Genomic DNA, 27788 nt, shown 5'->3' with positions numbered 1-27788 from the left:
GTTAAACGCCAAAATGGCTATCATTGGGCGTTTAACGCCAGAACAGCAAAGGGGAGGTAATTTTGTTTCAAATTCGATTTTTTTCAATTTTTCATGTTTTAATTCATAATTTTTTTTGCATAAAAAATATTTCAAATGTTCATCTTTCAATTTCTATTTTCAAAAACTAATAATCCTTTCAATTCTTTTTAATTCTTTTTTAATTCTTTTTAATTCTTGTCCATATCTTTTTCCAAACTTACATATCTTCTCAAATTCTTTTCAAATCCTGTTAATTTTTTAACATTAACAAGTTTTTCAAAATTAATTACCTCATTCATCTTCTACTCCCTTCTATCTTATTTTGCTCGAGGACGAGCAAAGCTTTTAAGTTTGGTGTGAAAAAGTTCTGCTTTTTGCTTTCCATTACCCCTTATGGCACCAAAGTTGGAGAATCCTCTAGAAAAAGGAAAGGGAAGGCAATTGCTTCCGCCTCCGAGATGGAAAAATTCATCACCAAAGCCCATCACTAAGAAAGAGGATGGAGCAAACTAGAGGAGCTCAAGAACTCCATTGGACCATCAAGAGGAAGAAGTAGCCGCCATCACTAAGGTGGACCCGCTCCTTAATTTCCTTACTTTTATTGTTATTTGTCTGTTTTTATGTTTATTTTCTGTCTAAGTCTTGTCTTTATTACATGATCATTAGTGTTTAGAGTCTATGTCTTAAAGCTATGAACGATTCCATGAATCTCTCACCTTTCTTAAATGAAAAATGTTTTTATTTGTAAAAGAACAAGAAGTGCATGAATTTCAAAATTTATCTTGAAATTAGTTTAATTATTTTGATGTGGTGGCAATACTTCTTGCTTTCTGAATGTATGCTTAAACAGTGCATGTTTAAAATTGGAATTAAGAAATATTGACTCTTGATAGAATAATGAAAAAGGATACATGTTATTGGTGATCTGAAAAATCATAAAACTAATTCTTGAAGCAAGAAAAAGCAGTGAAAAGCAAAAGCTTGTAAAAAAAATGCAAAAAAGCTAATAACCCTTTAAACTAAAAGGCAAGGGTGAAATGGATCCAGGACTTTGTGCATCAATGGATAGGAGAGCCCAAAGGAATAACATCCTGGCCTAAGCTGTCCCTAACCATGTGCTTGTGTCATGAAGGTCCAAGTGAAAAGCTTGGGACTGAGTGGTTAAAGTCGTGATCCAAAGCAAAAGAGTGTGCTTAAGAACTCTGGGCACCTCTAACTGGGGACTCTAGCAAGGCTGAGTCACAATCTGAAAAGGTTCACCCAGTTATGTGTCCGTGGCATTTATGTATACGGTGGTAATACTGGAAAACAAAATGCTAAGGGGTCACGGCCAAGACTCATAAAGTAGTTGTGTTCAAGAATCAAAAAGAACTTAACTTGGAAAATCAATAACATTATCTGTATTTCTGAGTTCCTAAAGAGGCCAACAATTCTGAACTCCAATGGATAGAGAGATGCCAAAACTATTCAGAGGCAAAAAGCTACTAGTCCCGCTTATCTAATTAAAACTAATCTTCATTGATATTTTTGAAATTTATTGTATTTTATCTTATTTTTATCTTATTTTGTTTTTGGTTGCTTGGGGACAAGCAACAATTTAAGTTTGGTGTTGTGATGAGTGGATAATTATACACTTTTTGGCATTATTTTTCGGTAGTTTTTAGTATGTTTTAGTTACTTTTTATTATATTTTTTATTAGTTTTTATGCAAAAATCATATTTCTGGACTTTACAATGAGTTTGTGTATTTTTCTGTAATTTCAGGTATTTTCTGTTTGAAATTGAGGGACCTGAGCAAAAATCTGATTCAGATGCTGAGAAAGGACTGCAGATGTTGTTGGATTCTGACCTCCATACACTCAAATGCGTTTTTCTAGAGTTACAGAAGTCCAATTGGTGCGTTCTTAATTGGGCTGGAAAGCTAACATCTTGGTCTTTCCAGCAATGTATACTAGTTCATACTTTGCCCAAGAGTGATGGCCCAAACTGGCATTAAAAGCCAGCTAGAGACCCTTTTCTGGTGTAAAACACCGGAACTGGCACCAAAACTGGAGTTGAACGTCTAAACTGGCACCTAAGATGGAATTTAACTCCAAGAATGGCCTATGCACGTGAAAGCTTCAAACCTCAGCCCAAACACTCACCAAGTGGGCCCCGAAAATGGATTTTTGCACTATCTACACTTAGTTACTCATTTTCTGTAAACCTAAGTTACTAGTTTAGTATAAAAACTACTTTTAGAGATTCATTTTGAGGAGAATGACATTTTACATCTCATATTGTATCTTCTATGGCATGAGTCTCTAAACCCCATAGGTGGGGGTGAGGAGCTCTGCTGTGTTTCAATGGATTAATGCAATTACTATTGTTTCCTGTTCAATCACGCTTGCTTCTGTTCTAAGATACTCACTCGTACTTCAATATGAAGAATGTGATGATCCGTGACACTCATCATCATTCTCAAATTTATGAACACGTGCTTGACAACAACTTCCGTTCTATCCAAGCTCAACCTAGTCATTGGGCGACAGCTTGAGTGCGTATCTCTTGGGTTTCTAATCCACGAGTTTGACTTGCATCTCCTGACAACAGAGCATTCAAACTAGTGAGATCAGAACCTTCGTGGTAAAGGCTAGAACCAATTGGCAGCATTTTTGAGATCTGGAAAGTCTAAACCTTGTCTGGGGTATTCCGAGTAGGATCTGGGACGGGATGACTGTGACGAGCTTCAAACTCACAAATGTTGGGTGTAGTGACAGTGTGCAAAAGGATAGAGAGATCCTATTCTGACACAAGTGAGAACCGATAGATGATTAGCTGTACGGTAGCTGTGCCTAGTATTTTTCATCTAAGATGAGAGATCTGACAGTTGATTTGCTGTACAGAAACTGTACCTGGACCATTTTCACTAAGAGGACGAATGTTAGCCATTGACAATGGTGATCCACCAATATACAGCTTACCATGGAAGGAAGCCATGCGTGTTTGGAGAAGACAGTAGGAAAGCAAAGATTCAGAAGACAGAGCATCTCTGAAACCTCAACATGTTCTCTATTATTGAATAACAAGTATCATTCATTTCATGCTCTTTTACTTTTTAGAAACGAAATCATTTTTATCACTAATCTCCTGACTAAGAGTTACAAGATAACCATAGCTTGCTTCAAGCCGGCAATCTCCGTGGGATCAACCCTTACTCGCATAAGGAATTATTACTTGGACGACCCAGTGCACTTGCTGGTTAGTTGTGCGGAGTTGTAAAGGTGTGATTACAATTCCGTGCACCACAACCCCCCCATCTCGACACAAAGAAATTCTTAGGGGACCCCTCCCTTCTCCGAGCTGAACTGGGTAGTGGTCGACTTCTTTTTTCTTTGCTTTGTTTACTTGCTCTTTGTTTCTTTTCTTCCAATTTTATAACTTGGTTTTTTTGCTGTGTTTTTTTAGAGATGGTTAAGAACAATGATTCCATGAAGGCCTTTAAGAAGGTGAGAAAAGCTACAGCTTCCCAAAACCTCTCGGCCAAGGCCACTGGGGAAGGATCCTCTCAGGTCCCTCCTAAGAAGCCGACCTTGAGCACTTCTGGGCCGAGGAGGGTGATCCCTACTCCCCTAATTCATTTGGTTGATCCTCTCCAAACTTCTGCTGCTACCTCTTCTTCCACTGCCGGCCCCCTTCCTAAAAGACAGAGGATCGTTGAGCTTTTTGACCTCGATGCCCCTGACTTTGATACTGTAGGGTTTGTTGATCATCAAATCGCCCCTTATGGCCGACTTCCTATGAACGACGTGTCCATTCTTCACCACCTGGATTTGATTATCCAGAGTAGTGTTAAGATGGCACATATAGGTGCAGCCTTGTTCCGAACTCCTCAGGATATCCCGATTCATGCAACAAAGTCTTTTATGGAGGAGGCCAAGTCAAAATTCGACAGGATTAAGAGGTTGAAGGAGGAACTTCAGAAGAAGGTGGCAAAGCTAGAGAAACAGTTGGAAGGTGAGAAGACTCGGGCTACTGTTGCGGTGGCTTCTGCAAATCTGGTTGAGGAGATGGCGCAGAAGCAAAAGGAGGGCTATATCCGGACTTATGGTGAGATGGTAGAGCCTAGAGAGAGGCTGGAATCTGCTCATGCTTATTACGCCGAGCTCCAGGGCCATCTCGTGGGCAGTATGACTTCTGCCTATGAGAACCTGAAGGCTCAGGTTCGAGTTCTTGTGCCCGAGCTCGACCTGACTCTCTTTAGTTTGGATAATATTGTAGAAGATGGGAAGATTGTCTATGTCCCTGATGTTCAGATTTTGACTCGTCCAGATGGAACAGTTGATGCCATCCCTCTTGCGACTCGTCCTCCTTCACCTCAAGATGCCGCCACTGGGGGATCTTTGCCTCCTTTATAGTTTCTGTTTTTGGTATCTTATGTGCTGGTTTGTGGGTCTTTGACATTCTGGATTTTTGTAACTTGTAGTTCTTTTGGCTTTGACATTTTAGTTGCTTTTGTTAGCAACTTTTGTTTAGAAAAATAAATGCTTTTGAACTCTTGAGGTCGACTCTCGGGTGGCCTTCTAAGTTTTTATTATAGTAGCTTGGTTTCCTTTAGATGTGTTTGTTTGCAATCTTTTGGAACTTCCAGGAATCGCCAGAGTATTGGAGCTTTTGCTGTCTGACCTCTTTTTCGATTGCCCTTTGTGTTTGTTTATTTCCCGCTTTGGTCGAGGTGACCTTTTGAGGCTAGCCTTGTTCGACAGCTCTTCTTAGTATTCTCATAGAACACTTGTAAATTGATTTTGGGTGAGGTCGTGACTTTCTTTGGGTCGAGGTGTATCCCTTCTAGCGCACGCCTTCTGTTGGTCGACTCATTTCGTTGAATCTTTTGAGTTATTTCTAGTCATCCATTTTTAGTTGGACCTCGCTGGGTCTCTTTTTATGGATTTACTTTTTATAACTCTGTCGCTTTTAATCGGCTTGGGCCGACTTCTTCATGTCGGTCCCTTTTGTAGTTATTTATAGTAATCCACTTTTGATAAGGTCTGATCAGGCCTCTTTCTATGGATTTTCTTTTATAACTTTGTCGCTTTGATCATTCGGGTCCGACTTCTTCATGTTGGTCCATTTTAAGTTATTTATAGTAATCCATTTTTTCTTAGACCTCGTCAGGCCTCTTTCTATGGATTACTTTTTATAACTTTTGTAGCTTTCGTGTCGATTAGTCCGACTTCTTCACGTCGGTCCATTCGAAGTTATTCCTAGTAATCCCTTTTTGCGGGTTACTTTTCATAACTTTTTGTCGCTTTGGTCGATTAGTCAGACTTCTTCTTGTCGGTCCGTCTCGAGTCATTTCTAGTAATCCATTTTTAGTCAGGGCTGGCCAAGCCTCAGCTTATGGATTACTTTTTATAACTTTGTCGATTTTGTCGTGATCGGATGGTGAATTTGAACTTCACCTTGCCGACCTGTAGCTTTGTCTTGATCGAACAGTGAATTTGGTTTTCGCTTTTGTCGATCTTTTGTCGAGACTAGACAATGAATTCGGTTTTTATCGCGGTCAGTCGGCAAATTTGATTTTCACCTTGCCGACCTATAGAGAGGCTTTGTAGAAAAAATCTGAAAAGTTTTATTCAAATAGAAAGTAGACATATAGGAAAAATATATACATGTGGGTTTTTACCCTTCTAAGTTAGGTAGTTTTGCAGATCTTGGCTTCTTGTCTCGTTAAAAAACCTTTTTAGGAAAAAGAGTGCACCTTTGGCCTAAGATCTTTTTATTACCTCCTAACTATAATACCTTCTTAGGTTGCAGGCGTGCCATGACCTCGGTAGCTCTCGCCCCTCGAGTTTAGACACCCTGTAGTAGCCTTTCCCCAGTACCTCTATGACTCGGTAGGGTCCTTTTCAGTTAGCCACTAATTTGCCTTCTCCAGGTCGACTTGTTCCGATATTATTTCGGATTAGGATGAGGCCGTTGTTGGTGAAATTTTGCTGTATTACCTTTCGATTGTACTTAGGGCCATTTGAAATTTTAACGCCTCCTCCCTGATCCGAGCTCTTTCTCGAATTTTTGGAAGTAAGTTGAGCTCTTCTTTTTGAAGTTGAGAGTTGGCCTTTTCACTATAGAGTTGGACTTCCACTGGGATCATTGCCTCCATTCCGTAAGCTAGTCGGAAAGGTGATTCCCTAGTCGTGGAGTGTGGAGTTGTCCGATATGCCATAGGACTTGTGGGAGCTCTTCAGTCCAGGCTCCCTTTACATCCAATAATCTCTATTTTAGCCCGGCTAATATGACTTTATTGGCGGCTTCTGCCTGTCCATTAGCCTGGGGATGTTCTACGGACGTGAATTGGTACTTTATGCTTAAGTCGGCCACCAATTTTCTAAACCCTGCGTCTGTGAATTGAGTACCATTGTTGATAAACCCCATTTTTAAGGTTTATCTTGTGTTGAATTTAGAGCGTTTTGTCAACTTTACTCCCATGTATCCAATAAAATAGCATGGTTTTGTAAATTCTCCTTTAATTGTGCCCAAGAGTGAAAGCATGTTTTTTCAGACTTAAAATAGCTAAATTCAATTCACCTTGATTCCATTAGATGCCTTGATATGTTTGTTAAGTGATTTCAGGTTTAGAAGGTAAATATTAGAATTGAGGGAATGAAGAAAAGCATGTAGAAATGGAGAACTCATGAAGAAATGAAGGAATCACAAAAGCTGTCAAGCCGACCTCTTTGCACTTATTCATTCATAACATGAGCTACAAAGGTCCAAATGAGGCGGTTATAGTTGCGTTGGAAAGCTAACATCCGGTGCTTCAAAATGACATAAGATCTGCCATAGTTGCATCACCTATAAGGGCACGTACGTGCACTGTATGTGTACGCGCCGATGCTGCACGTGACTTTTTAAAATGCAACTCATGGCCAGCGATTTTAGAAGCCTTGTGGGCCCAATCCAACTCATTTTTGATGTTATTTAAACCAAGGATTGAAGGGGAATCAACATACTTTGATCTTTAGTCATAGTTAGTTTTAGTTTAGTTTTGGAAGGGAAAGTTAGTTTCTAGAGAGAAAAGCTCTCACTTCTCTCTAGAATTAGGATTAGGTTAGATCTAGATTAGGATCTCTTAGATCTAGGTTAATTTTATGCTTTGATTTACTTTTCCTTTTGTAATTCTTCTTCTTCTACATCTTTTCTCTCTAGTTTAGCATTTAATTCTTGTAATTCTCTACTTTTATGTTGATGCACTTTTGTTCTTCTATTTCTCTTTAATGCAATTTATGTTTTCATGTTCCTTTATTGTTCATTTGATTTGTTGTTGTTTAATTCCTTGCAATTGAGTAGTGTAGATTTATTTTCCTTGCAATTTTACTATGCTTTCCTTTTATGTCTTCCAAGTGTTTTATGAAATGCTTGGAGGAGTGTTAGAGTAGAATTTTATGTTCTTGGCTTGGAGAGGTAACTTAGGAACTCTTGAGTTACTAATGTCCAAGTAATTGATGATTGGGAGCCATTGACTCTAGTTCTCACTAATTGAATTAGTGGAGAGTTAGGACTTATGGACTAGGATTGGTATAGCTCATTTGACTTTCCTTTACTACTAGTTTGAGGATGATTTAATGGGATTGATCCTTGCCAATTCTCAAGTTATGGTTAGTGATTAGGATAGAGGTCCTTGACCACCAACCCTTGCCAAGACCTTTTTAGCCATTAGTTTACTTCCTTTCCATTTATCTTTCATGTCTCTTATCAAAACCCCAAAACATACTCCATAACCAATAATAAGACACTTTATTGCAATTCCTAGGGAGAATAACCCGAGGTTTAAATACTTTGGTTTATAATTTTAGGGGTTTGTTACTCGTGACAAATAAATGTTTATATGAAAGGATTATTATTGGTTTAGAGACTATACTTTACAACGAGATTTCATTAGTGAAGTTCTAAACCGGAAAAAAATCAATTTAACAATTGTCTATGGTAATGGAATAAGGAACCCCAAACCTTGTGACAATGTTTCTATATAGAAATTTTCAACTTCTTTGAGTAGTGGCATTAGCTAGGGGTTCTGCTTCAATCTATTTTGTGAAATAGTCTACCCCTATGATGAGGAACTTGACTTGTCCTGATCCTTGATGGAAGGGTCTGAGGAGATCGAGTCCCCATTTTGCAAATGGCTAGGGTGAGGTTACGTTGATGAGTTCCTCCGGTAGGGCGATGTGGAAATTAGCATGTTTCTGACATGGTGGACATGTCTTTACGAACTCTGTTGCTTCCTTTTGTAAGGTCGGCCAAAAGAATTCGGCTCGGAGTACTTTTTTTACGAGAGCTCGTGCTCCGAGATGGTTGCCACAGATGTCACTGTGTACTTCTTCTAAAACTTCTTTTGTGTTGTAGGTCAGCACACATTTTAATAGCGGTGTTGAAACCCCTCTCTTGTATAGAGTATTGTTTATGATGGTGTAGTATTGTGCCTCCCGTTTTAGTCTTTTCGCCTCCTTCTTATCTGTAGGGAGTGTCTCTGTTTTAAGGTAGTTAATTTTGGGGATCATCCATCCCTGATCTTGACCTGTTATGGCTAGGGCTTTTTCTTCCCCCGAGATTGATGGACTTTGCAATACTTCCTGAATAAGGCTTCTATTATTGCCCCCTGGTTTGGTGCTAGCTAGTTTTAAAAGTGCATCGGCTCGAGCATTCTGTTCCTAAGGTATGTGGCGGACCTTAATATATTCCCCATGTTGTCCGAGCTGTTCCTTGGTTTTGTTCAAGTACTTTTTCATGGTATGATCCTTAGCTTGGTAGCTCCTTTCTATTTGTGAGGTGACTACTTGTGAGTCACTGAAGATGATAAATTTTTGAGCTCCAACCTCCTTAGCCAGCTTCAAACCAGCTAGTAGTGCCTCGTATTCGGCCTGGTTGTTTGAAGCAGGAAACTCGAATTTGAGGGAGAGTTCGATTTGGGTTCTCTGATCGCTTTCTATTATCACACCTGCGCCACTTCCCGTTTTGTTTGAAGAACCGTCTATGTAGAGATTCCATTCTGTGGGAGTTCCCGGAGTGTCAGTGTACTCAGCAATGAAGTCGGCCAAATATTGGGACTTTATGGCCATCTGAGTTTCGTATTGAAGGTCGAACTCAGATAACTCGACTGCTCATTGTAGAATTCTTCCAGCTAAGTCTGTCTTCTGGAGAATGCTTTTCATGGCCTGATTAGTCCGAACCTTGATGGTGTGAGCTTGAAAGTAGGGGTGAAGTCATCGAGAAGTTAGTATGAGGGCATAGGCGAACTTCTTTATCTTTTGATAGTTCAGTTCTGCCCCCTGTAGAGCTTTGTTGATGAAGTAGATGGGTTGTTGCCCAGTTTTGTCTTCTTTGATCAGTGCTGATGCTATTGTCCGGCTTCCCACTAGGAGGTACAATACAAGTGGTTCTCCTTCCAGTGGTCGAGTTAGAATAGGTGGTTATCCCATGATCATTTTGAAATCCTGGAAAGTTTGTTCGCACTTAGCTATCCATTCAAATCTCTTTCTTTTCCTTAGAGTGGCATAGAAGAGGAGAGATCATATGGCTGATCCGGATAGAAACCTAGAGAAGGCTACCATTCTCCTTTTGAGTTATTGTACCTCTTTGACACAGGTTGGACTCTTCATGTCAAGTATGGCCCAGCATTTGTCCGGATTTGCCTCAATTCCCCGTTGTGTTAACATGAAACCCAGGAATTTGTCCGCTTCTACTGCGAAGGTGCACTTTGCGGGATTAAGTCGCATGTCATGCTCTCTTATGGTGTCGAACACTTTGGTGAGGTCGGGCAGTAATGATTTCTCACTTTGTGTTTTCACCAACATGTCGTCCAGATATACCTCCATGATTTTTTTGATATGATCTGCGAAGACTTTGTTCATTAATATTTGGTAAGTAGCTCCTGCTTTTTTTAGTCCGAATGGCATGACGACGTAATAATAATTTGCTTTTGGAGTCAAGAATGAGTTCTTCTCTTGATTAGAGGGATACATCGGGATTTGATTATAACCAGAATAAGCGTCCATGAACGAGTGGTACTTGTATCCGGAGGAGGCATCTACTAGAGTGTCGATACTTGGGAGTGGATAGGGATCCTTTGGCCAGACTTTGTTGAGATCAGTGTAGTCGGTGCACATCCGCCACTTCCCATTTGACTTTTTCACTAAAACAACATTGGCTAGCCATAATGTGTATTTGACCTCTCTTATGAACCCTGCCTCTAGTAGAGTCTGCACTTGTTCTTCCACAGCTTGGGATCTTTCTGGTCCGAGCTTCCTATGCTTCTGCTGTACTGGCCGAGATCCTGGATATACTACCAGCTTGTGGCACATTAATTTGGGGTCTATGCCCGGCATGTCTGCAGCTTTCCAAGCAAAGAGGTCGGCATTATCCCTTATGAACTATATTAGAGGGCCTTTTGTGTCTTGTTTCAAAGTTGCCCCAATGTTTGTTGTTTTGTCCGTGGTGTCTCCGATCTGGACTTCTTTGATTTCACCCTCAGGTTGTAGGCGAAGTTCTTCCCAACCTCGAACTCCCCCGAGCTCGATGGTGTGGATTTCTTCCCTTTTGCCTCTGAGGTTCAGACTTTCATTGTAACAGCGTCGTGCTATTTTCTGATCTCCTTTTATCGTAGCAATCCCTTCTGGAGTTGGGAATTTCATGCATAGATGTGGAGTTGAAACTACTGCTGCGAGCTGATTCAATATTCTCTGACCTATCAGGGCGTTGTAGGCTGAGCTTACATCAACTACAATGTAGTCTATGTTGAGTGTCCTTGTGTGTAGTAAGATGTATCCCAGCGGTTGGATTGGAGTGTCTCCTAGTCTAAACAAGCTATTTGGATACGCTCTAAGTTCTTTCTCCTGTAGGCCAAGTTTATCGAAAGCCGGTTTAAATAAGATGTCCGCCGAGCTTCATTGGTCCACCAGTGTGTGGTGGAGGTTATCATTGGCCAATATGATAGCGATGACCATAGGATCGTCGTGTCCCGGGATGATGCCTGTTGCGTCCTCTTGGGTGAAAGTAATAGTAGGGAGGTCGGGCGATCCTTCTCCTCCCTCGACATGATATATTTCTTTAAGGTGCCTTTTGCGGGATGATTTTGAGATCCCTCCTCCTGAAAATCCTCCGTTTATCATGTGAACGTGCCTCTCTGGGGTGCGAGGTTGTCGCTCTCCTTGTCCGACCTCTTCGTCCCTTCTTCTTTTTCAAGGCTCCTCTAATTTGTTGGCTATATACCGATCTAGTCGTCCTTCTCTTACCAATTTCTTAATAACATTTTTTAAGTCGAAGCATTCATTGGTAGGATGTCCATAGATTTGGTGCTATTCACAGTATTCTGTCCGATTTCCCCTCCTTTCTTGCTTTTGACTGAGCGAGGTGGTGGGATCTTCTCGGTATGGCATACTTCTCGGTAAACATCCACAAGAGACACCTGAAGGGGGGTGTAGTTGTTGTATTTTTTAGGCTTCTCGCGGTATTGATCTTCTTTCTTCTTGGATTTTTTATCCTTATCCCGGGAGGAGTAAGAGGATCCGGATTTTGAGGTCTCTCCTAGTCGAGAGTTTTCCTCCATTTTGATGTACTTCTCAGCTTGTTCCTACACTTCATTCAGAGATGTTGGATGTTTCTTTGATATAGAGTCACTAAAAGGTCCTTCTCGCAGGCCATTGATGAGACCCATAATGGCTGCTTCCGTTGATAGGCTTTGTATGTCCAGGCATGCTTTGTTGAATCTCTCCATGTAGCTATAAAGACTCTCCCGATCTCCTTGCTTGATTCATAATAGGCTTGGGGCGTATTTGACTTTGTCCTTCTGGATGGAAAATCAGGCAAGAAATTTCTTAGCCTGGTCGTCAAAACTTGTGATGGATCTGGGGGGCAAAGTGTCAAACCACTTAATTGTCGTCTTTGTTAGTGTTGTTGGGAAGGCTTTGCATTGAATAGCGTCCGAGGTGTTGGTGAGATACATTCTGCTTCTGAAATTGCTGAGATGATGGCTTGGATCCGATGCCGTCGTATGGAGTCATGTCGGGAGCTTTGAAGTCCTTTGGGACTTTAGTTTTCATGATTTCTTTAGTGAATGGATCTTGATCTTTGTGGGAGCTGTCTTCGAGATTAGGCTGGATGGTTTTTGTTTTAAAGTCGGCTTCGAGCTTTAGGAGCTTGTCCTCCAATTTTCGGCGTTGCCTAGTTTCCCTCCGAAGGTCCCTCTCGGCTTCCCATTGATGTTCGGCCTCTTTTTCAAGCTGTTTGAGACTATCTTGTTGAGCTTGAAGTGCCTCCATGATTTATGTACTTGGCGAATTCTCGTCTTTATTTGGTTGAGATGCATCTTTGGGTGTGGCGTCCGTGTTCTTATGCGGCGTTCTGTTCTCTAGATCAGAGTCGTGGTCGTTGTCAAGGTTGTCTGCCATGATAATGGGATGACTTCCAGGTTCCCTGAAACATTGGCGCCAATGTTCCGAGGGTTACCTGAAACTATAGGTTGATCTCAAACGAGATCTTCTGTAATGGTCGGCGCTGTTGCGTCCGACATGACGATGGTGGCCGGAGCCGCCGTGTCCGACTTGTTGAACTTGGTGGTGGTGCTGATCCTTTGTCACCGGAGGGTGGTGGTACTTGCAAGGGACCCCGATGCTTAAGTTAGCAAGGGTATTAAGCAGGTTTTTAGTAGAATCAGAGTATGAATTATACCTGGGTGCTCCAGTGTATTTATAATGGCGTGGAGTGACCTTTCTGAAGATAAGATAGTTATCTTATCTTATCTTTTGAGTAGAGTTATCTTCATCTTTAAGGGAACCGCCCTTATCTTCCTAGGCTTGTGCTGCCTTTGGACTTGGGTCGTGTTCTTCTATTTGGGCCCTTTGAGAAGAGGTCGGATAATCCAGTCCTGAAGAGGTCGATCGACTTGTCGTCAATCAGCCTGGGTCATACACCTCGACCCAGGGCATAAGCAGTTGTCATATCACATTTATAATCATTTTCAATCATAATCACAATTTTAATATTGTCTTTAACAAATTTTATAGGGGAATAATTCAATTTTGGTTCATTAATTCCATCCCCAATGCATTTGAGGTATTTAAAAGGGTTCTTAGACTCCATGTGGAGGTTACACGGGGTACAGACTTGCTGGAAAGGTTTAACAGCTCAAAAGTAGCATTTTTGGAAAAAACCAATTGGGTGCTGTTCTGAAGGTTACCTGAAACTGTAGGTCGATCTCGGACGAGATCTTCTATATTGGTCGGCGCTGTTGAGTCCGACTTGTTGGACTTGGTGGTGGTGCTGATCCTTCGTCACAGAAGGGTGGTGGTACCTGCAAGGGACTCCGATCCTTAAGTTAGCAAGGGTATTAATCAGGTTTTTAGTAGAATTAGAGTATGTGTTATACTTGGGTGCTCCAGTGTATTTATAATGGTGTGTAGTGACCTTTCCTGGAGATAAGATAGTTATCTTATCTTATCTTTGAGTGAAGTCATCTTATCTTCAGGGGAACCGCCCTTATCTCTATAGGCTTGGGCTGCCTTTGGATTTGGGTTGTGTTCCTCTGTTTGGGCCCTTTTTGGGCTCTCTTAGTGATTTGGCCGAGCTCTAGGAGATGATGTCGGGAAGAGGTCAGTTGGCTTGTCGTCGATCTCCCCGGGTCGGACATCTTGACCCAGGGTATGAATAGTGCCCCTGCGCGAGTACGGTCTTCCTTTTTGAGGTCGAGTCCTTTAGCTTTAGGACTTCAATCCTTCTCTGGTGAAGTTGAGCTCGAGCACTGTCGCTTTTCTTCTTTGTAGAGTTTCCCCTTGAATACAGAGCATTTTGTTTGTTTCTTTTAATTTTGAAATAGACGTTCCTTGCCTTAGGAATGTGCGAGAGTTTTTAATGCCCCCATAAACTTCTTAATGCTTCATTTTCTTTCGCCTCCCGCTTTCATTTTTGAATCACTTTCTCTTTGTTTTGCTTGTAACTTCCCCTTTTCTCTCTATTCTTCTGCTTCGTTTTAACTTGTTTTAGACTTCTCTTCTTCTTTTTATTTCCTTGTTTTTTCTCTTCTCGAGAAAGCGATCTTTGTTGGCGTCGTCTCGGTTGCTTGTTTTCTACCTTCAATTAGTTTATCGCCTCCTTCTTCTCTACAGGTTGGTTTTCTTTCTTCCTCTTTTATGCTCTTTCCTTTTAAAGTTCTTTTTGGTCATGAAAAGCTTTGATCTTGCTTGTATTTGTATTTGGAAAGTTTGAATCTTTTCTCTGTTTTTGTTGTATCTAATTACTGCCATAATGTGTGCTCTAGGAGTTTCTTCATTTTTTGTATGAATCTCGTCGCCTTTCTTGATAGTTGACGCTTTTAGGGTTTTGCATGTAGCTACCATTTCTGCTTGCATCTTCGATTTTGTTGCTTTTGGAGTGATGAGTTTCCTTGATTCTGAAAAAGGGTTGCCTTTTTTTTTGGCATATGTTGATGTATGATAGTTCTTTTTGTAGAAAGGTGATTTTGATAGCTTTTTGGTTTGTGATTTTTCTTTTCGAAGTGTTGTTTGCTTTGAGAAGAAGGTTATTCTCTTGTTCGGTCGTAGGTTTTAGTCCTTACTCTGTTACTACCTCCAAAGGATGCCCCAGGACTTTGGGTTGTGTCCTGGGGTTTCCTTTTTTGATATTTTCTGACGTTCTGTATGTTGTAGTTTTGAGTTTGTATCCTTTTTTGTCTGAGCTGTTCTTCCTTACTTTGCCCGAGCTGTTTAATTAGTAACCCCCTTTTTTCTTTTTGTAGGAGTAGTTGATCCATGTCTTCCCGTAAGAATATTGTCGAGACATCCTCCCAAGTTCCTGCTGGCATGGCCGACAGGGTGGATTCAATGGTTCTTTTGTGTATTTCGCTGGTTGACTCTGAATTTTGTGACCAACTTAGAAAATTCTATAGGATTTGTAGTAATGGTAGTGATGAGAAGAATTATGAACTTGTATCCCCTACTTCTGAAGAAAGAGTTTGTTTTTTCACTCAGGCTGCTGGAGATCGCTGATGAGCAGATAATTTATACGCTTTTTGGCATTGTTTTTAGTATGTTTTTAGTATATTTTAGTTAGTTTTTATCACATTTTTATTAGTTTTTAGTTAAAATTCACCTTTCTGGGCTTTACTATGAGTTTCTGTATTTTTCTGTGATTTTAGGTATTTTCTGGCTGAAATTGAGGGTCCTGAGCAAAAATCTGTTTCAGAGGTTGAAAAGGACTGCAGATGCTGTTGGATTCTGACCTCCCTGCACTCGAAGTGGATTTTTTGGAGCTACAGAAGCCTAATTGGCGCGCTCTCAATGAAGTTGGAAAGTAGACATCCTGGGCTTTCCAGCAATATATAATAGTCCATACTTTGCCCGAGATTTGATGGCCAAAATCGGCGTTGCAAATCAGCTTCAGAATTCCCAGCGTTTAACGCCGGAACTGGCATAAAAATTGGAGTTAAACGCCCAAACTGGCATAAAAGCTGGTGTTTAACTCCAGAAAAAGTCTCTACACATGAAAGCTTCAATGCTCAGCCCAAGCACACACTAAGTGGACTCCGGAAGTGGATTTTTACGTCATTTACTCATTTATGTATACCCTAGGTTACTAGTTCACTATTAATAGGATCTTTTGACATTGTATCTTCACCTCATGACACATTACACGTTTCTCATTGTATTTCCTATGGCATGAGTCTCTAAACCCCATGGTTGGGGGTAAGGAGCTCTGCTGTGTCTTGATGGATTAATGCAATTACTACTGTTTTTCATTCAATCATGCTTGCTTCTATTCTAAGATATCACTTGTTCCTAAACCTGATGAATGTGATGATCCGTGACACTCATCATCATTCTCACCTATGAACGTGTGCTTGACAACCACCTCTGTTCTACCTTAGATTGAGTAGATATCTCTTGGATTCCTTAATCAGAATCTTCGTGGTATAAGCTAGAATTGATGGCGGCATTCAAGAGAATCCGGAAGGTCTAAACCTTGTCTGTGGTATTCTGAGTAGGATTCAAGGATTGAATGACTGTGACGAGCTTCAAACTCCTGAGGGCTGGGCGTTAGTGACAGACGCAAAAGAATCACTGGATTCTATTCCAACCCGATTGAGAACCGACAGATGATTAGCCGTGCTGTGACAGAGTGCGTTGAACATTTTCACGGAGAGGATGGGAGGTAGCCATTGACAACGGTGAAACCCTACATACAGATTTCCATGGAAGGAGCCTTGCATGTTTGAAGAAGAAGACAGTAGGAAAGCAGAGGTTCAGAAGACAGAGCATCTCCAAAACCTCAACCTGTTCCCCATTACTGCAAAACAAGTACTTATTTCATGTTCTTTTGCTTTTTACAATCAACCCTGATAATTATTGATATCCTGACTAAGAGTTACAAGATAACCATAGCTTGCTTCAAACCGACAATCTCCGTGGGATCGACCCTTACTCACGTAAGTTATTACTTGGACGACCCAGTGCACTTGCTGGTTAGTTGTGCGAGATTGCAAAAGTGTGATTGCGATTTCGTGCACCAAGTTTTTGGCGCCGTTGCCGGGGATTGTTCGAGTTTGGACAACTGACGGTCTATCTTGTTGCTTAGATTAGGACTGTTTTATTTTTGTTGGTTTAGAGTCTTTTATTTGAGTTTAGTTTCATATTTTAAGTTTGGTGTCAATTGCATGCTTTTGTTTTCTCATAATTTTTCGAATTTGCATGTTCTTAGTCCTTTCTTGTTCTTTAAAAATTCTAAGTTTGGTGTCCTCTTTGTGTTTTTCCTTTAAAATTTTCGAAAATTTGTGTTTGATTTTCTAAAAATTTTAAGTTTGGTGTCATTTTGTTATTTTTCTCTTTCCTCTTTTCAAAAATCAAATCTTTTTCAAAATAATTTTCAATCATATATTTTCAATTGCTAATTCCAAAATCCTTTTAATTAACTAATTGATTTGGTTTTCATTTTGCTTTAATCTTATTTTCTTTTAATTTTCGAAATTTTATTTATTTTCTATTTATTTTATTTTTTTTTCGGTCACTTTTAGTTAAATATATATATATATATGCTTTACTTGTGAATCCATATCATATTCCCTTTCTCCATCATGGACCTAAGTGGAATTGAACAGTCCAGAAGGACTCTAAGGTCATATGCTAACCCCATTACAGCTGTATATGGGAGTAGCATCTGTATACCTCCCATTAAAGCAAGCAGCTTTGAGCTAAATCCTCAACTCATTATCATGGTGCAGCAAAATTGCTAGTATTCCGGTCTTCCACAGGAAGAACCTACTGAGTTTCTGGCACAATTCTTACAAATTGCTGACACAGTACATGATAAAGAGGTGGATCAGGATGTCTACAGACTATTACTGTTTCCATTTGCTGTAAAAGATCAAGCTAAGAGGTGGTTGAATAACCAACCTACAGCAAGCATAAAGACATGAAAACAGTTATCAGACAAATTCCTGAATCAATTTTACCCTCCAAAAAGGATGACACAGCTAAGGCTGTACATCCAAGGCTTTAAACAAGAGGATAATGAATCCCTTTATAATGCCTAGGAGAGGTATAGAGGTATGCTAAGAAAATGCCCCTCTGAAATGTTTTCAGAGTGGGTACAGTTAGACATCTTCTACTATGGGCTTACAGAAAAAGCTCAGATGTCTCTAGACCACTAAGCTGGTAGATCTATACATATGAGAAAGTCGATTGAAGAGGCTCAAGAGCTTATAGATACTGTTGCTAGAAATCAACATTTGTACTCTAGCAATGAGTTCTCTACAAAAGAAGAAGTTATGGCAGTAGCCACTGATCCTAACCCTCAAGAACAGATGGTTGAGCTTAATCAGCAATTACACCTGATGACAAAAAAGTTAGCAGAATTTAAAGAGATGCTCCAAGAAACTAAAATTGCTAACAAGAACATAGAATCACAGTTGAATCAGGCAAAACAGCAGTTATCTAAACAGATAACAGAAGAATGCCAAGCAGTTCAACTGAGGAGTGGGAAGACATTGAATAACATTGCACAAAGTAGCAAAAAGCCAATAAAGGAACAATTGACAGAGGATAAATAAACCACTGTCCAAAATTCCTCTGAGGACAGTAAGAGCCCAGAGAGGAATACTCTTGGCGTTCAAACGCCAATGGGGAATCAGACACCTGAGAGTGCTGATAGTAACCCCTCTAAAAAGGCTTCTCCAACCACCTCTGTAAGGAATAAACCTGCAGCAACTAAGGTTGAGGAATATAAAGCCAGAATGCCTTATCCTCAGAAACTCCGCCAAGCGGAACAGGATAAGAAATTTGCCCGCTTTGCAGACTATCTAAGGACTCTTGAAATAAAGATTCCGTTTGCAGAGGCACTTGAGCAAATACCTTCTTATGCTAAGTTCATGAAAGAGATCTTAAGTCATAAGAAGGATTGGAGAGAAACTGAAAAAGTATTTCTCACTAAAGAATGCAGTGCAGTCATTCTGAAAAGCCTACCAGAAAAGCTTCAAGATCTAGGAAGCTTTATGATACCATGCACATTAGAAGGTGCTTGCACCAAGACAGCCCTGTGTGACCTGGGAGCAAGCGTCAATCTAATACCTGCATCCACTATCAGAAAGCTTGGGTTGACTGAAGAAGTCAAGCCAACCCGGATATGCCTCCAACTTGCTGATGGCTCCATTAAATATCCATCAGGCATAATTGAGGACATGATTGTCAAGGTTGGGCCATTTGCCTTTCCAACTGACTTTGTAGTGCTGGAAATGGAGGAGCACAAGAGTGCAACTCTCGTTCTAGGAAGACCTTTCCTAGCAACTGGACGAACTCTCATTGAGGTACAAAAAGGGGAAGTAACCCTGAGAGTCAATGAGGATGAGTTCAAGTTGAATGCTGTAAAAGCTATGCAGCATCCAGACACACCAAATGACTGCATGGCCGCTGACATTATTGACTCTTTGGTGGAAGAGATCAATATGACTGAAAGTCTAGAATCAGAGCTGGAGGACATCTTCAAGGATGTTCAGCCTGATCAGGAAGAACCAGAGGAAACAAAAGAATTTTTGAAAATTCCTCAGGAGGAGGATAAGCCTCCCAAACCTGAACTCAAACCACTACCACCATCCCTGAAGTACGCATTTCTGGGAGAGGATGACACTTTTCCAGTGATCATAAGCTCTGCTTTAAATCCACAGGAAGAGGAAGCTGATGTGCATAAAGTTGATATGCTACGATTTAGGAAATTGCACGATCGGCAAAATTCTTTCCGGCAAGTGCACCGGTTATCGTCAAGTAAAAACTCACAATAGAGTGAGGTCGAATCCCACAAGGATTGGTTGAGTGAGCAATTCGGATTAGAAGTATGTTCTAGTTGAGCGGAATCAAGATTTAGATGAGAATTGCGGAATGTAAAATTGCATGAATTAAAGAGCGAGAAGCTAAATTGCTGAAATTAAAAGGGATGGGGGTGATTGCATGAATTTAATTACAGAATGTAAAGAGAAAGTGGTAGATCAGAAATGGGGAATTCATTGGGTTTCAGGAGATATTGAGATCTCCGAATCAAAACGTCTTATCCCTTTCTCAACCAATGCATTCATTGAATTTTGCTTGGCAATCTTATATGATTGGATCCCAATCCCTTGGCTCACCAATTCTCTCTAAAAACAAACAAATTCCCAATCCCTTGGTTTAAATGTTCATAAGAATAGATGATGCTCGATCACTGATTATACCACACAGTTTCATGAACCACAATTTGGTAGGATTACATGTCACAATATCCATCCAAACCCCAATCCAATTCACTGTGAGAAAGCTTCTCTAGCATGAATCCTCCATTCCTTTCCCAAGGTTCCGAAGGATTCCAATTATGGGTAGTTTCTTTCCCAAGACAACTACCCAATGGAATTAGATCGAGAAGCTTTCTAACAAAATTCAAGAGAAAAGATTGAAGAAGAAGATAAAACTATTATTGATTCATTGAATTACAATAGAGCTCCCTAACCCAATGAAAGGGGTTTAGTGAGTCATAGCTCTGAATTCAATTCAAAAAGATGAAAACTAGCAAAATAATGATCCCAAAGGTTTTTCTGTGTGTAGAAGTCCCCCTCAGGGGCTGGATTCCCCTTCAATCCCCCTCTTTTCTCAAATGCAGAAACTAAGGCCTTTAAATAGGCTCCCTAAATTACAAAATGAAAATGAAATTAAAAGCAAATTACAATCAAATGAAAATAAACTATTCTAGATGATTCTTGTGGCCTTGATTTGGTGTTGTTGATGGGCCTTGCTTGCTTGAAGGGTAGAGTGACATAATTGATCCAAAAAGGATAATGATCCATTAAACTACACTCAAACGTTGCACCCCCCTTTCTTGAGTCGTCACTTTGTTCTCTTGTCAACCTTGCCAATTTGATGCCAAATATAGACTATTATACCTCGTTGGAAAGCTATGGATGTCAGCTTTCTAACGCAACTGGAAGCACCTCAATTGGATCTCTATAGCTCAAGTTATGCTTGATTGAAGGTGAAGAGGTCAGCTGGCCTGATTGCATGTTGGTACTATGCTCTTCTATGCACATTACGGGGCTGTTTTCTCCCTCAATTTTTAGTATCCACCATGCATGCCATATATGCTTGGAAAGCTCTAGATGTCTTCTTTCCAATGCATTTTGAATCACTTCATTTGGAGTTTTGTAGCTCAAGTTATTTATATTTGAAGAAGGCATGGTCAAGCTGTTCCATATAACACGTTTAAGCTCTAGTTTAAGCTTAAACTGGAGCTTAAACGCTGGCACTCCCTGGAGGCACAAGCTCGAGCACGTTTAAGCTTCAGTTTAAGGTTAAACTAAAGCTTAAACGTGGAAATGGAAGAAGGCAACCCTGGGGTGTGGAATTGTCGAACACGTTTAAGCTTCCTGATGCATTTCATTTCTGGCGTTTAACTTCCAGTTTAAGGTTAAACTGGAGGTTAAACGCCACTTTCAGCTTTCATGATTCTGGCGTTTAATGCTCCAGTTTAAGCTTAAAATGGAGCTTAAACTGGAGCTTAAACTCCACATGTGATATTCAAGCTTCTTTTATTGATTTTGTTGCTTCCTTGCCTAGCCTCTTCTTCCCTGAAATCATCCAAACAACTGCATCAAAGTCTTGCTAAAATTCATGAGAATTCTTCCATTCATAGCATTCAAGGAATATAACTAAAAACTCATGGAATTTGCATCAAAATCTTCATGTTTGAATGATTTAAGACAAGCATGACTATTTGGCCCAAATGATTACTTAAGGCTCAAGAAAATGCATAAAACAACTAAAAATAAAAGAAAAAGGCTAGTGAAACTAGCCTAAGATGCCTTGGCATCAGAAGCACTGATTCAAGTGCTAAGGACACACAAGACAGCTCTTGGGTGGTCCATAAGTGATCTTAAGGGCATTAGCCCAGCAAGATGCATGCACAAGATCCTATTGGAGGATAATGCCAAACCAGTGGTCCAACCACAAAGGCGGCTAAATCCAGCCATGAAGGAGGTAGTGCAGAAAGAGGTCACTAAATTACTAGAGGCTGGGATTATTTATCCTATTTCTGATAGCCCCTGGGTGAGCCCTGTCCAAGTTGTCCCCAAGAAGGGAGGCATGACAGTAGTTCATAATGAAAAAAATGAACTGGTTCCTACAAGAACAGTCACAGGGTGGCGTATGTGTATTGACTACAGAAGGCTCAATACAGCCACCAGAAAGGATCATTTTCCTTTACCATTCATAGACCAAATGCTAGAAAGACTAGCTGGCCATGATTATTACTGTTTTTTGGATGGCTATTCAGGTTACAACCAAAATGCAGTGGATCCTCAAGACCAAGAGAAAACAGCATTTACTTGCCCTTCTGGCATGTTTGCCTACAGGAGGATGCCTTTTGGTCTGTGTAATGCTCCTGCAACCTTTTAGAGATGCATGCTATCCATCTTCTCTGATATGGTGGAGAAATTCCTGGAAGTCTTCATGGATGACTTCTCAGTATATGGAGACTCATTCAGCTCCTGTCTTAACCACCTAGCACTTGTCCTGAAAAGGTGCCAAGAGACTAACCTGGTTTTAAACTGGGAGAAATGTCACTTTATGGTGACTGAAGGAATTGTCCTTGGACACAAAATTTCAAGCAAGGGAATAGAGGTGGATAAGGCAAAGGTAGAGGTAATTGAAAAATTACCACCACCTGCCAATGTTAAGGCAATCAGAAGCTTTCTGGGGCATGCAGGATTCTACAGAAGGTTTATAAAGGATTTTTCGAAAATTGCTAAACCTCTGAGCAACCTGCTAGCTGCCGAAACACCATTTGTGTTTGACACACAGTGTCTGCAGGCATTTGAGACCCTGAAAGCCAAGCTGGTCACAACACCAGTCATCTCTGCACCAGACTAGACATTGCCATTCGAACTAATATGTGATGCCAGTGACCATGCCATTGGTGCAGTGTTGGGACAGAGGCATAACAAGCTTCTGCACGTCATTTATTATGCCAGCCGTGTTCTAAATGATGCACAGAAGAATTACACAACCACAGAAAAAGAGTTACTTGCAGTGGTCTATGCCATTGACAAGTTTAGATCCTATCTAATGGGATCAAAGGTGATTGTGTACACTGACCATGCTGCTCTTAAGTACTTACTCACAAAGCAGGATTCAAAACCCAGGCTCATAAGATGGGTGTTGCTTCTGCAAGAGTTTGATATAGAAATAAGAGACAGAAAAGGGACAGAGAACCAAGTAGCTGATCATCTGTCCTGAATAGAACCAGTAGCTGGGGCGTCCCTCCCTTCTACTGAGATCTCCGAGACATTCCCAGATGAGCAACTCTTTGCCATTCAGGAAGCTCCATGGTTTGCAGATATTGCAAATTACAAAGCTGTGAGGTTCATACCCTAGGAGTACAGCAGGGTGCAAAGAAAGAAATTAATTTCAGATGCCAAGTACTACCTATGGGATGAGCCATATCTCTTTAAGAGATGTGCAGACGGAATGATCCGCAGATGTGTACCCAGAGAAGAAGCACAAAGGATCCTATGGCACTGCCATGGATCACAGTATGGGGGACATTTTGGAAGTGAGCGAACTGTCACTAAGGTCCTCCAATGTGGCTTCTACTGGCCTACTCTCTATAGAGATTCCCGAGAGTTTGTGCGTAACTGTGACAGCTGCCAAACAGCTGGTAACTTACCTCACGGATACGCCATGCCTCAACAAGGGATCTTAGAGATTGAATTGTTTGATGTATGGGGGATTGACTTCATGGGTCCGTTCCCACCATCATACTCAAACACTTACATTCTGGTGGCAGTGGACTATGTATCTAAGTTGGTAGAAGCAATTGCTACACCCACTAATGATACTAAGACCGTGCTGAAATTCCTCCAGAAACACATCTTCAGCAGATTTGGTGTTCCTAGAGTCCTAATCAGTGATGGGGGTACTCATTTCTGCAATAAATAGCTCTACTCTGCTATGGTCCGATATGGAATTAGCCACAAAGTGGCAACCCCGTATCATCCACAGACAAATGGGCAAGCTGAAGTCTCTAACAGAGAGCTAAAAAGAATCCTAGAACGGACCGTAATTGCCCGTAGAAAGAATTGGGCAAAGAGCTTGGATGATGCTCTGTGGGCATACAGAACAGCATTCAAGACTCCAATAGGAACCTCTCCATACCAACTGGTGTATGGCAAGGCCTGTCATCTGCCCGTGGAACTGGAATATAAAGCCTACTGGGCAACCAGATTCCTAAACCTGGATGCTAAGTTAGCTGGTGAAAAAAGATTGCTCCAGCTAAATGAGCTAGATGAATTTAGACTCAGTGCTTTTGAAAATGCTAAAATTTATAAGGAAAAGGCAAAGAAGTGGCATGACAAGAAGTTGTCATCCAGAGTCTTTGAGCCAGGACAAAAAGTTCTGCTCTTCAACTCTAGGCTCAGATTGTTCCCAGGAAAACTTAAATCCCGCTAGAGGGGTCCGTATGTGATTACAAGAGTATCACCATATGGATATGTTGAGCTTCAGGATACTGATTCTGACAAAAAGTTCATTGTTAATGGACAGAGGATCAAGCATTATCTTGAAGGCAATTTTGAGCAGGAATGCTCAAAACTGAGGCTTGAGTGATTCTCAGTGAAGGTCCAGCTAAAGACAATAAAAAAGCGCTTGCTGGGAGGCAACCCAATGATTAGCAGGTTATCTGTTCTGTTTAATCAAGGTTTGATACATATTCTCAAAGGGCAATTATCAAAATTGAGGGAATTCACAGAGTTACAGAAGGATTCAGTGCAAAAAGCAGAGAAAAAGAGCTTGCTGGCGAAAAAATGCCAGTAAGGGGTACTTTGGGCGTTAAACGCCAGAATGGGCACCATTCTGGGCGTTTAACGCCAGTAAAGGTGCCATTTTGGGCGTTAAACGCCAGAATGGGCACCATTCTGGGCGTTTAACGCCAGGTGTGCAGCATCCTGGGCGTTTAATAAAACGCCCAGTGATGAAGGGAATTCTGGCGTTTAACGCCAGCCAGGGTACCTGGCTGGGCGTTAAACGCCCACAATGGCCAACAATTGGGCGTTTAACGCCAGAAAGGTGGGGCACAGAGATTTTTCTTTCTGATTAAAATTTTTTCAAACTTTCCTTTTTTTGATCCATAATTTTCTACATAAACACATTTCAAACTTTTATCATTCACCTTCAAATTTTCAAAAATTAAAATCATTCTTCAAATCTCTCTCAAATCCTTCCCAAATCTTCTTCAAAAACTCAAATATTTCTCAAATTCTTTCCATATCTTCTCAAATCTCCTTCAAAATTTTCGAAATCTCTCCCCCTCCCTTATAAATACATGTTCGGCCATCCCTTCCTCCACACCATTCGAATTTGCTCTCCTCCTCTCTCCCCTCTTTCCTTTCTTTTGCTTGAGGACAAGCAAACTTCTAAGTTTGGTGTGCTTTTTCGTGATCACTAAGCTAAGATTCATCAAGATCATGGCTCCTAAAGGAAAACAAACCAACTCAAGAGGCAAGAAAGAGAATAATCCAAAGAGTCTTTGGAATCAAGAGAAGTTCTTAACCAAAGAACATGAAGACCATTATCACAAAATAATGGGCCTGATGTCAGTGATCCCGGAAGTCAAATTCGATCTAAAAGAAGATGAATATCCGGGGATCCAAGAGCAAATTCGAAATAGAGGATGGGAAGTCCTAACCAATCCTGAGATAAAGGTTGGAAGAAATATGGTTCAGGAATTCTACTCAAATCTGTGGCTGACAGATAAGCAGAGAATGACTGGAACCGCTTTCCATACTTACAAAACCATGGTCAGAGGAAAAGTTATTTACTTCCATCTGGATAAAATAAGAGAGATCTTCAAATTGCCTCAACTGCAAGATGATCCTGAATCCTTTAATAGGAGAATGGTGAGAGCAGATAAGGGGTTGGATCAAGTTCTAGAGGACATTTGCCTCCCTGGAACTAAGTGGAAACCATTCAAAAGGTGTCCCTAACCAACTCAAGAGGGGAGACCTCAAACCAATTGCAAGAGGCTGGCTAGACTTTATTGGGCGTTCCATATTGCCCACTAGCAACCGTTCTGAGGTTACTATCAAGAGAGCAGTGATGATTCATTGTATATGCTGGGAAGAGAAGTGGAGGTTCATCATCTGATGCTTGTGAGATCTACACAATTGCAAACAAGAACTCCACTGAAGCCAAACTGGCTTATCCAAGCTTAATCTCTTGCTATGTAAAGATGCTGGGGTGAGGATGGGAGTAGATGAATTCATCCCAATTGAGCACCCAATCACAAGAGGTCAATGGAAGGACAAATGCAAGATAAATCTATCAAGAGGAGGGCGCAGGAGTTCCTCCCTGAACTTCCTGAAATTGACTACTGGACTCGTCTGAGCATCTGTCACCAAGTTGCAAGAAACAATGGAACAACTTAAGGAAGAACAGCAGAATCAGAACTGCATGCTCTGCAAATTGCTGAAGGAATAAGAGAAGCAGGGGCGTGAACTTCAAGAGTTGAAACGCCAAAAAGCTCTCCCTCAAAGTTGAGGGAGCATCCACTTCTCAAAATCAAGGTTGTGAGTCCTAACCTGTGAAACCTCTATCATTAGGGAGCCTATTTAAATTTTGTTTTCTATTACTATTAGTCTTATCTTATATCTATTTTGAGTCTTGTTCTTATTCATGATTAATAAAATTTAAGGTTCATGTCTTAAAAGCTATGAATGTCCTATTAGTCCATCACCTCTCTTAAATGAAAAATGCTCTAATCACAAAGGAACAAGAAGTACAGGATTTCGAATTCATCTTTGAAACTAGTTGAATTAGTTTGATGTGGTGACAATACTTTTTGTTTTCTGAATGAATGCTGAACAGTGCATAGTCTTTGAATTTGTTGTTTTAAGAATGTTAAAATTGTTGGCTCTTGAAGAATGATGGAAAAGGAGAAACTGTTATTGAGGATCTGAAAAATCATCAAATTGATTCTTGAAGCAAGAAAAGCAGTGAATACCAAAAAAAAACGAAAAAAAAAAAGTTGTAATCCAAGGGCAAAAAGAGTGTTCTTAAGAACCCTGGACACCTCTAATTGGGGACTCTAGCAAAGCTGAGTCACAATCTGAGAAGGTTCACCCAAGTAGGTGTCTGTGGCATGTATGTATCCGGTGGTAATACTGGAAGACAGAGTGCTTTGGGCCACAGCCAAGACTCATAAAGTAGCTATGTTCAAGAATCATCATACTAACTAGGAGAATCAATAACACTATCTGAGTTCTGAGTTCCTATGGATGCCAATCATTCTAAACTTCAAAGGATAAAGTGAGATGCCAAAACTGTTCAGAAGCAAAAAAGCTACTAGTCCGCTCTAATTGGAGCTAAGTTTCTTTGATATTTTGGGAGTCTATAGTATATTCTCTTCTTTTATTTTATTTTGATTTTCAGTTGCTTGGGGACAAGCAACAATTTAAGTTTGGTGTTGTGATGAGCGGATAATTTATACGCTTTTTGGCATTGTTTTTAGTATGCTTTTAGTATATTTTAGTTAGTTTTTATCACATTTTTATTAGTTTTTAGTTAAAATTCACTTTCTGGGCTTTACTATGAGTTGTGTGTTTTTCTGTGATTTCAGGTATTTTCTGGCTGAAATTGGGGTCCTGAGCAAAAATCTGATTCAGAGGCTGAAAAGGACTGCAATGCTGTTGGATTCTGACCTCCCTGCACTCGAATGGATTTTCTGGAGCTACAGAAGCCCAATTGGTGCGTTCTCAACGGCGTTGGAAAGTAGACATCCTGGGCTTTCCGGCAATGTATAATAGTTCATATTTTGCCCGAGATTTGATGGCCCAAACCGGCGTTGAAAATCAGCTTCAGAATTCCCAGCGTTTAACGCCGGAACTGGCATAAAAATTGGAGTTAAACGCCCAAACTGGCATAAAAGCTGGCGTTTAACTCCAGAAAAGCTCTACATGAAAGCTTCAATGTTCAGCCCAAGCAAACACTAAGTGGACCCTGGAAGTGGATTTTTACGTATTTTTTCATTATATACCCTAGGTTACTAGTTCACTATTAATAGGATCTTTTGAATTGTATCTTCACCTCATGACACATTACACGTTTCTCATTGTATTTCCTACGGCATGAGTCTCTAAACCCCATGGTTGGGGGTGAGGAGCTCTGTGGTCTGTGAGGATTAATGCAACTACTGTTTTTCATTCAATCATGCTTGCTTATATTCTAAGATATCACTTGTTC

The sequence above is a fragment of the Arachis stenosperma genome, chromosome 3 (genome assembly GCF_014773155.1).
Source record: "Arachis stenosperma cultivar V10309 chromosome 3, arast.V10309.gnm1.PFL2, whole genome shotgun sequence".
Taxonomy (NCBI): domain Eukaryota; kingdom Viridiplantae; phylum Streptophyta; class Magnoliopsida; order Fabales; family Fabaceae; genus Arachis; species Arachis stenosperma.
Note: the sequence above shows the minus strand (reverse complement) of the source record.